Consider the following 11,948-nt stretch of genomic DNA (forward strand, 5'->3'; position numbering starts at 1 on the left):
GTTTTTTTAGTTTAAACTTATTTTCCCAAAATTTCCCCAAACAAACCCTGTTCGATACAGTCTGCCGCCATTTGTATTTTTTAAATATACCGATAAACACTGCATGTTTTTGAACTGATTAAACATTATACATTGCATAAAAACACTACAATCTTATCCAGTTAGGTAGAACATTTGTTTATCGGTGTATTTGAAAGATACAAATGGTGGCGGACATTGTTGATTATGTTAAGTTTGAGAAAGTGAGTTAAAACTAAAAAAAACTATGCAAAATACTGTCACAAACCCATCGATTATGTCAGCCTATGTCATGGTAACATATTCGGTGGGTTTTTGACACTGTATTGTATAGTTTTTAGTTTTCAACTTAATTTCCCAAACTTAACGTATTCAACAGTCTGCAACCATTTCTGTTTTTCCAGCCGATTAAACATTTTACCTTACATAAAAACACTAAACAATTATCCAGTTAGGTAGAAATTGAACTCACCTTACCTTTGCTTTTATTTGTTTTTGACAACTTTTTCGAATCTGTGTATAGTATACCCCCCATCACTCAAATATTAATTACTAACTCACATTTTTGGATACAGAAAAAAAAAACATTTAACGTTTCAACGTTAGCTTTATCCACTGATTGTTGGTCGAGCCCAAGCCATGATTGACAATAATCCTGAGGATCAGGATCCAATTCTGCAAGAGTACCATTTTTTTTTTCATTTTTTTCATTTTTTTTTAGAGTGGATTGCTGTACTAAGACTATAAAAAACATGCATTTTTGGTTTTATTAGAATTTTCCATTACACCAAATTGAGCCACAGCAACGCGTGGCAGGGTACAGCTAATTTATTATATATAAAATTAAAATACAAACGAAAAGTACCATGGTTTACGTGTGCTCTAGACAGAAACATTTCTATCATACGCGACCTTTTCTCATTAAATGGCCAAGTGGTGATGTTACATACTGGACTTTCCTACTTATAATAAAACTACTCAAATACATCCGGTGTGTTAGGCTATATAAGGATGTAAATTATGATAAATATTAGCTGTTGGTACTTTAATCGGATTTTGCAACAAGAATTTAGATATGTATCTGATGCATTTTAATACCTACCCGATCTAACGACACTCATAGAAAATGCACATGTGTCTCCTAGTATAAGGTGGAAAGGACTGTTCGCTATTTGTCGCACGACAGATTCCGTTTCCCCTATATATCCCCTACAAACATTAATAATTTATAATTTATTATTTAATAATTTCCTTCGACCGTTATCATTCTGAACGCCCCTTTTAATAAAAACAGTTATTCCAAATTGCATCAATCGTTATTATACTGAATTCCTTTTAAAATAAACATGGACTATTCTAAAATGCCCAATAAACAATTGTTCGGTATTTAGTCCGTGTGTTAATTTCGGTATATGTTAATTTTAAATATACCAAATTGATTAGGCAGCAATATAGAAAATAGTAGTATAATGTGTAATGTATTTCTTGAAACAACCGAAAAACATATTTCTCATCATACGAACCAAGCACATTTAATGAAACATTTTATAAGAAGGTTCTGTGCATTATTATTCGAAACATTCACCTACCTGTACATATAGTTTTAAATTCTGCCAGTATAATAAATATACGTATTTTATTTCCAAAAATGTGTCAAAACTGTTCGAATTACTGGCTGATACTTATATGAAATCAAAGACGCGTCATATTTGCAAAAAAAAAAAAAATAGATAAGCAAAAAATGTCCCCCTCCAAATAAATAATACTTATGGAGATTCTAATAGAATGCAATCATATTTTATTGTGCACAATTTTATTCTTTAAACTTGTTACATGTGTAAATATTTATATTTTCTTAGGAAGATCACATCGATATTTCCAACAGATGTAGCGCCACGGCTGCAAGTCCTGTTTTTCCCATATGATTTTCACTTACATGTGTATCGTTTGCAGCAGAAATGGCCGTTTTTTTTGTTGCCACTACAGCACTTTCTGTAAGTAAACCTTTTGCATTGCTCTATAACAAAGAACAGAAAATGAAATACTTGTTAAACATTAATATATAATAATAGACAATATTTATAACAATATTTTTTGGTTAAATCAGAATGAATTGACGTTGGAAAAAAGCCAGATGTATTAGATTATTTCAAAATGTAATATAACGAGAAAACCAGCAAGCGGTGGAATAGATGAAAACTTCTGGAACTTAGAAATATAAATTTATTATAAAATAATTCTTCGACTCTCAGCAAATTCCATGAATTAAAAATATGTCTAATTAATATGTCTATCTTTATAAGAAGAAGTTGGTGTAGAATGGAATGAAACAGTTGTGCAAACAATTTCAGGTGAAAATAGAAGACATTATTGAGCATGCTGATAGGAATTCATGAACCTTCTAGTTTCGAAAAAAGTCAAGGTTTATAATAGTGAAAACGTATAATAATAGAAATAACCCAATTCTCAACAGAATTTTTTTTGTGTGAGAAAACACATATATTTATCCATACAAATTAAATATAAATTGGTATAAGATTAAAATACACAGGTTCAGACACATATATAAATATATAAATACTATATATTGTATATAATATATACATAAGGGGCGAATGAAGTTTGCTTAAATGTCCATGTTGATTTTTGGTGAATCTATTGACTCCTTGAGTGATGATAAATTAAGGTCCAAGGCAGAGAAATTCCTTTTCGCTATCTGAGACGGTGTCAGTTAAGTCAGTGACTAAATGGGTTACTTTGTGCCGTATGGTGTTGCAATGCGGGTTTTCATAAATGAGCACGCGAAGGATCATATGAATACTTAGTTTAGAAAGCCATGTGAACTTTCGCTTGAGCCTTGTCTTTTCATTAATGACGGTGTGAGCAAGCATTAGTGGTCAAATGCTGTGTAGTCTCTAGGTGTTTGGATTCTACTCAAATTTGACGTTCACCTCTAGAAATATTGAAGCTGTTAATATGCTGATGTAACTCGTGGTGTAGGATATATATATATATATATATATATATATATATATATATATATATATATATATATAAGGTTGGTGAACAAATAATGCCTTTTTTGACGTTCAACTTTAAGTAAAAAAAAAAACTCATTATTTTGCACCTACCTAATATATATAAATGTATGTATATGCATGGAAATTTAATTGTATATTCCTTACTTTATTTTTGTAAACGAATGTGTATGTCGTTTTTTTTACAACCACTAAGTACAACGGCTCTCAAAAATAATGCCAGGGATAAATGCTTAAATAAGTCATCGGCTTGTCTCATATAGTGCCACTAATATCACCACTGTTCGTACAACTACTGATAATAACAACAGCATCGTCACCACCACCACCACCACCACCACTACCACCACCAAAACAACAAAAACAACAGAAATGGCAGCAGCAGCAGCAACAACAACAACAACAACAATAATAATAATAATAATAATAATAATAATAATAATAATAATAATAATAATAAATAAATGTATTTTATTGTGGCAAACTCGATACTCCAAGAACAGAAGTGCTGTCCGTTTGAACTTCTGGCCCGGATGGCTCGGAGTCCTGCACTAAAGGTGCAATCCTCCCCAGATATCATTCATTTTTATTTGCATTCACCATAAAAATGATTTTTATTTGTTGAGGTTGCTTCCCCGGTATTTTTATTGAGACACTATCTCTAGGCGACTGTCAATCAAAGCTTAAGAGCGTTTACGTGGCCTTGGAACCTGGTTTGCCCCGCCTGACGTCAAACCGGTATTTCTCTACTATAGGTTTTGTGTTTTATTGGTGCAACAAACAAGTGTTTTTTAATGAGATACAAGCTCTAGAAAGACTGTAGTCTAAGACTAAGACGTTTCCTTCCCACAATGCAAAGCTCTACATTTGCTTCAGTAATGTTGTTATTATTATTATTATTATTATTATTATTGTTATTATTATTATTCCTTCCACCACCACCACCACCACCACCACCACCACCACCACCATACTCATTACAATTATTGTATCATCATGGATATTGTGGTTGTTTGTAATCAACTTTCTCGGGTGATTATTGTGTAAAAGTGAAGCTACATAGACTGTGCAGGGTTATATGGAAGGATAGCTGTTCCTGTGCAACAATCCCCAAATTATCTGCGAAACAGAAGATCCAAGGTAAACGCCAAATCCATACAGTAAGTATAAACCGTTTTGGTATAAAATTATTTTTCTTATCTTGTAAAAATTCTTTTAACGTTTTTAGCTGATTGAAATTAGCTTAATATTTTTCTATCTCGTTTTACGTTGCACAACTTAGCGAAATCAGGAAATTAATTATTTTATTACGAAATTTTCCAATAAACCCACCGCTCCTCTTTTATTTTAAATGAAAAATATAAGAATTATGAAAGCTGCAGGATATAACAACAACGGTATGTGCTCTATCTGCTTAGGATTTTACCTATAAAATACATATTATTTAAAGTCACGGTAGTGACTCGACGTTCCCACACTAAGTATATCCAGGATAATAAAATAAATAAAATTAATATGATAAACAATTTTACAAAGAATTCAATTGATTTATCACATGCATAAATAAATAAAATACATCAATTCTAAATGTCAGATATAAAGGGGTTAATCAATTAAAACAAAGAAAGACGTAAAAAAATAACAAAAGAAACATTTTCACTTACTGATCTTAGTTTTTAACATGACCATGTCATCAACGGGATTCGGCTCCCACACTGCTTCGCTTAAAGCTATCATTACGCACAACAAGATGGCGATTGTCATAAATCTCTTCATTTCGATATAAGTCGTCTGGTATATCTGATCAAAAATTAATCAAGAACCGATAGAAACGTTCTTTTATATACATATAACTTCCGGCGAAAATTATGTCAGACTTGCACATAAAACCCCATACAGGTTAATTAAAACCACGTCATCAATGCATCCAGCAATTTGGTAACTTACGATAAGAGAAATAATAGGAGACAACATATTTAAAAATTTCTAATTAATTATAAACTGATCTTTGTATTTATTTTCACATAAATATATAATTAAATGAATAATATGTTATATTTACATCAGGTAAACTTCACCTGACTTTCTTTATTAACTCACTACATGTGTGGGTGTATGTGTGTTGGCACGGTTCTATATAGATATATGCTAATGAAGCCATAGATGGCTTCTGTCGCCGGGTTCGAATCTATCGACTTGTGTTAATCGTGACACTCTGCACTGAAGATTCTCGAAAGGATGAAACATTAGCGCCTGCAGGTATTTAATAATTATTGTAGTAAATAATTATTTCAACGCTATTAAGAAACTCGGTTCTTTAGGTTGAATTAAGTCGGTCAATTTAGCTCTTATGCGCAGATAACATAATGATTAAATCACTGACATTAAAAAAATGTGTAAATTTCAACAGTATTTCACGCGGTTTACGGTAGCCAAATGAATACGGTCTTTGCCAATGAAGCCAGAGATGGCTTCTGTCGCCGGGTTCGAATCCATCGACTGATGTTAATTGAGGCACTCTGCACTGAACATTCACGAAAGGATGAAACAATAGTGTCTGTAGGTATTTAATAATTATTATAGTAAATAATTACACACACACAAATATATATATATATGTATATATATATATAAATATATATATATATATATATATATATATATGCATAAACTGTAGAAGTAAGAATTAAGCTTACAAGTCAAACGCATCTGTAAACTTATAGAGAATATAAATATTAATATTTGTATAGTAATCCCCCAAAATATAACACAATACAACCAGAATAAGAAATACGCTTTTCATAAAATAACACGGTTAAATATTGGACGTTATATTTTAGAAGAATCTATTGTTTGATATAATGTCCATCACAAAAACTGGCTTGGATTCTGTACTTACACAGATGCAGCGGCAGCACAACTCATAGATTCTCTATATCTCACTCCCTATCACAAATTATTAATTTTCCAACCCGTTTCCCTGACCAGGAAGAACAACACGCATCACTTTTAGATCTGTTTTTGACCACAGTTCCTGATGATTGTATAACGATGCCGAAAGCCCACTTGGGAACGCTGATCATGCAGTGATAATGGTTGAAATCGCCCTAAACTCTAGAGCCAAAATTGAAGAGCCAGTGCTCAAAACAACGAGATATTATAAAAAGGCTGACTGGAAAGCCATCAGAGATCTTATCAGAGATGACACATATGGAAATATTTTTTCTCTTCCTGCTGAACAGTGTACAAACGAGACAACTAAATTGCCATTGCTCAAAGGCAGCATGCATACCCCAGATTTAACCGACATAAGTCTAGTTCAAACAGACAGGAGTACATAGAAGCTAGAAGTAACGTTAAGAAAGAAATAGCGACAGCTAAGAGAGAATTTACGGAAACCACTAAAACACGCATCGAAGCACAAAAACTAGGAACGCGTGACTTCTGGAAAATCTACAATAGTGTAGTAAATAATGGGCAATCAACAATTCCCCACAAACAAACTATCACGAGGTTGTTTGCTCAGCAACCGAAAAGGTTAACATGATTGCCAGTTGGTTTGCCTCAAACTCCACACTGGACCCTTTCAACCACCCCCTACCTGAATTTCCTATGCGGACAGGCGCCACGCTAGAGGATCTGAAAATCACCCCTGCTCAGATGCATGCTATCATAAAAAACCTTGACATTTCAAAAGCATGTGGATCCGATCTCATCGCAGCTGTGCTATTAAAAATGTGCTCAGCCGAAGTAGCTCCAGTTCTCTCCAAAATCTACAACAAATGCCTTAATGAATCTTGCTTTCCTGGCTGTTGGAAAACTGCTTCTCTGGTACCAGTATTCAAGAATTCTGGCGAAAGAACTGACCCATTTAACTATCGCCCGATTAGCCTCCTCCCACTTTTTACCAAAATATTTGAGACCTTAATTAACCATGATCTGTCCATAATCTTACAGATGCTAAACTTCTGACTGACCAACAATATGAATTTAGACAGGCTCGTTCCACAGCAGACATCCTAACTAATCTCTGAACGTATATACTATTCACTGGACAAAGCGGGGGAGGGCAGACCGGTAGCTCTAGATATATCTAAGGCTTTTGACAGGGTAATGCATGAGGGTCTCCTCAGGAAGATTAGAACAGACGGTATCACTGGTAGAATACTTAACATAATTAAATCTTTCTTAGATAAGAGAAAAATCCAGGTTGTCCTCGACGGTCGTACATCTAAACAATATGATATAAATGCGGGAGTTCCCCAGGGATCTATCCTTGGACCTCTACTGTTCCTGATATTCATAAATGACCTCCCCGAGATGGGTACATATGCTGATGACACCACACTCTCTAACAGGCACGACAGGAAAACAAATGAACATATATCTAAAGAAATGGCAGAAACACTAGATGATGACCTCCAATCAGTAGTGGAATGGGGACAAAAATGGATGGTCACGTTCAATGCTGCCAAGACTAAACTAGTTTCATTCAATAATTACAAGAAACCTTCTCTACCAACTATAGCAATGGCTAACGACTCTTTATCTGAGAGTACGTCTTCAAAATCCTTGCCCTAACGTTCACAGGAAACATGAGTTGGAACAATTACATCGAGGGCATTGCCAGGGCCGCTCCAAGGAAGATGGGCTCTCTCTACCGTGCTAGAAAACTACTAACACTCGAAAGTGTCCTGTACCTCGATAAGGCAACCATTCGCCCATGTATGGAGTATTGCTGTTATATTTGGGCTGGTGCATCTGCTACTAGTTTCTTGCCCTTGACAAGGTTAAAAAGAGAGTCGCAAATCTGATAGACCCTAAACTGGCATCTAAGCTTCAGCCTCTGTCCCATCGACGAAACGTTGCATCCCTCTGCCTGTTCTACAAGTATTTTAATCGTGAATTCTCTGATGAACAGCAAGCACTTGTGCCCCCACGACGTGAACACCCTCGACAAACCTGACAGACTGAAATATTCCACCCCACACTATAGAGATCCCTAGATGTAAAAGATCTTTCTACACCAGTAGTTTCTTCCCCAGACTGCTAGACTTTGGAATTCCATTCCAGGTCCCTGCTTCCCCAACTGTACTGACGTGCAGAACTTCAAGTGCAACGTGAACCAACATCTTCCTGCCCAAATCCCTACATAGTACGCTAGTAGTTGTTGCCCCTGATAGTAGCCCCCTACACCAAAGTGGCATGTGCCTTGTTTAGGGTGAAAATGTAAAAAAAAAAAAAATAATACTTTACAAAAATACTAAAAATTCCTTAATTCGCGGAATTTCAACGAATACGTATTTTTATATTAAAAATATAGAAACTGAAAGTGCATTATACGAAAACTAGGCATATATGTTAAAAGTTTTATTTAAAGAATCCATAAAAAGGAGAAAGAAATGAAAAATGGAAGAAAATTAAAAATTAAAAATCCATTTTTTACATATATGACTAGTGTCATAGAAAGCAGTTTCAGTTGATGCCAACACCAGCAAATCCATAGCTTCGTTATAAGAATAACTTGTTAATATCTTTCCTCTGAGAAAAACGCATTTTTTAAACTTTGTTGATTGATGTATCTTTATATTGTTTTTTAGTAATCTTAATATTTTTGTCTAACTATAAATACTTGTAAATTATGATTTGCTGTATATATATATATATATATATATATATATATATATATATCCCTATATATATAATAAGAGTAAATAGTTAAAAAACATGTTAAAAACACTTTGAAAAAGAGTTAAAAAACATATTTAATTTTAAAAGGAAACACTAAAAAAGTGGATAGTCCTTAATGCGCGGAATTTCGAAGAAATACTTTCCTTCTAATCAGAGGGTAGGATTTAGCAAAATACGTGATCGGATTTTGCTTGCAAAAGTATTTGATGAAACTGCAAGTAAGTCAAAGATCTCACTTGATAAAAAAGGGAATAGGGTGAAGAAAAATGTGATTTCACGTGAATAGATAATCTGGTACAAGGTAAGTTATCCAATGACGGTAAACTCCAAAAATGCAAATCCAAGAAAGTTAGTTAAATTTCGATTCACACAAGTAAAATCCAAAGGAATCGCGTAATTGAAAGTGGGTCCCAGATAATCCAAAAGGCTGAAATCCATGGAATAATTCACAAATAGGTACAAGGAAAAGCGGAAAGAATTCAAATAATATTATTAAAAGAAAAATAAGATGTGCGTCAGATTCGTCTGTAAAGACAAAGTGTAATTAAGAAAAATGAATGAAGAAGAAAAGAGAAAATAATGAGTGAAGAAGAAGAGAAAAATCGTTGAATGGTGATAGAATTAAATATAAAATAGAAAAGCAAATGTAAAAATGACCCAGACAAGATGACGTTAAAAGACACAAAAAATATAGGGCAAAACAGATATTACCTGAAATGTACAAGATATTACTTAAGAAAATATCAGCAGAGGTTATAAAAAAGATTAAGGGGAGAGAATGGCCGGTATCTGTAAATTCCGGATAAAGCAAGTATGTAAGTAAATGCATATAGTAAAATATATGTAAATATACATACAGGATATGAATGTGTAAGTAGATTGATATATTTGATAGAGAGGAATATTTAAACACTAAAACGGAAATTTCAGATAAAAAACGACCAAACAAAGAAGAAATAAAAAATTAAAATGAAGGATTATTAAGTAATAATGCATTAAGAAAGTATGTAAAAAAAACGATAATGTTATAGAAACAATATATATATATATCTGAAGTAATAGCTATGTAATTTCAAAATTACCATAATTAAATTTAGACTTATGTTTACAGAAAGAGATCAGTTCGTTTTTAGAATTTATTATTGTTACTATGAGGGGAAGTAATTATAGTTAGAGCTTCGGATGTGCAGAGGCGACATGACTAAGAGCCTGGAGTATAAGACTTTACATTTTTATGATAGTCCATTTGATTGAGAAGGGGGTATTATTAGAATGAAATTTTAAAATTAAAGTGGTTAGAGAAGTTCCTTGGTTATTATTAGAACAAAAAAGAAATGTGGTTTGATATTCTTTTGTTAATTAATGTCGAAGTAGCGCCGATATATGTATGTACTTTATTAAAAGCTCGTGGTCTAAAATTAATATTAATTTGCTGATTTGTATTAGGGAAATAGTCTGATTTTTTTTCATTGTATTAAACAAAGGGTGGGACAATGATTGCACGAGGTCTGTTTGGAGGGGATAATGAGTGTTGTTAGTGTTAGGATTGCTGTAAGGAGAAATATTATTCTCATTAATATATATTTATTATTATTATCATTATTACTATTAGTATTTATATTATATATATATATATATACATACAAACACATATATGTAATATGTATATATTGTCTGTTAGTGTTTAGGCACGTATGCATTAATGTTTGTATCTCTCGATAACACTTTCGAAATATCAATCGATTAAGTATGCTTTTAATACTGTCTTAAAGAACAGAACGTCGAACGAATAATATGAGCCATTTATGACAAAATATTCATTTTGCAACCTAAACCACCGCAGAATCTAATGAAAAGTTACGTAAAATGATCTTTTTTAAACGATTCCAATAGTAGCACTTGCAGTAACCGCTTCATCGTTCGTTTAGGTTAAGTAAATAAATTTACAACCTCACGATATGACTTTGGGCTTGGTAGAATAGTTTAAAGAGTTCTCTTAGCCATATTACTGTTAGCGCCCACTTTACGACGGGCGTTTCGTTCTTTTTAAATTTTCTATATATTTTAAAAACGTTTATTTCGGATAGCTTTTCCATTTAAATCGGGTTTAACGATTTTTTATATATACTTTCTATTACTTTATATGATTTACTAAGCTCAGAACGCAAATTAGAGACGATGTTTTTATCGGCGGTAAATAAAATTAAAACAAAAGTCAATTGTTTATTTCAATTTTTTTAGATCGGCAGTTGATTTTGTTGAGGTGTATTTAAAGTTTAGATTACTATAAAATGCATGAATATTATTTATGTAAATCGCACACATATATATCTTTTTTAAATCCGAACTAATTAATCATTTTTTTTTGCTTGCGCAAATGCCCCTATCCCGAGTTTACACGGTTAAAATAATTAAATGAACACCAACGTCATTTAGCATTATATGATGCCCGAGAATGTCGGGTGGGCATGCTAGTATATATATATATATATATATATATATATATATATATATATATATATATATATAGTGCTTGAATATATATAGATATGGTGGCTTCCTTCAGTCTTGATAGACTACGCATACACAATGTAAGGGTGCCTGCGCGTGAAATTTTTGTGGCAAAAGTGTTGATATCTCTAACCCCACTTCTCCTGGGTCAACATTGTTGCATGCCCTTGGCAGGTGAAGGATCAGGACTGCTGGAAACAATGCCGAGATAAACTGAGAGCACATAGAGCATCTAGAATTCCCAAATGGTCCCCCATCTGGTACTAGCCAGACTCAACCTTGCTTAACTTCGGTGATCTAGTCAGAACCTGTGATATATATATATATATATATATGTATATATATATATATATATATATATATATATATATATATATATATATATATATATATATATATATATATATATATATATATATATATATATATATATATATATATATATATATATATATATATATATATATATATATATATATATATATATATATATATATATATATATATATATTTCAGAGGAAACATAATTTAATTTAAATACCAAAGAAAACAAAAAAAAAAACGGGCAGGTGAAATTATTAAAATTTCCTTTAAGACTTATCGTCTGACCCTCTAAGAGGAAACGTCAGAATGAAAAATTAAAAACTAAGAAACGAATAAGGAAAGAAGGGGATTTGATCTTCCAACTGA

General features: G+C 32.5%; 1 long non-coding RNA gene across 1 annotated transcript; it reads right to left on the reverse strand.

The window, feature by feature from the left end:
• Positions 1 to 1,799: 1,799 nt before the first annotated feature.
• On the reverse strand, positions 1,800 to 4,880 carry LOC145276662 (uncharacterized). The gene is made up of 2 exons (XR_013867976.1): positions 4,721 to 4,880; positions 1,800 to 2,035 (listed from the first exon to the last, which is right to left on the reverse strand). It is a non-coding gene; the product is annotated as an uncharacterized LOC145276662 (long non-coding RNA).
• Between the last annotated feature and the right edge of the window lie 7,068 nt (positions 4,881 to 11,948).

The sequence above is a fragment of the Euprymna scolopes genome, chromosome 1, assembly GCF_053919585.1.
Source record: "Euprymna scolopes isolate OS-2025 chromosome 1, ASM5391958v1, whole genome shotgun sequence".
Taxonomy (NCBI): Eukaryota; Metazoa; Mollusca; class Cephalopoda; order Sepiida; family Sepiolidae; genus Euprymna; species Euprymna scolopes.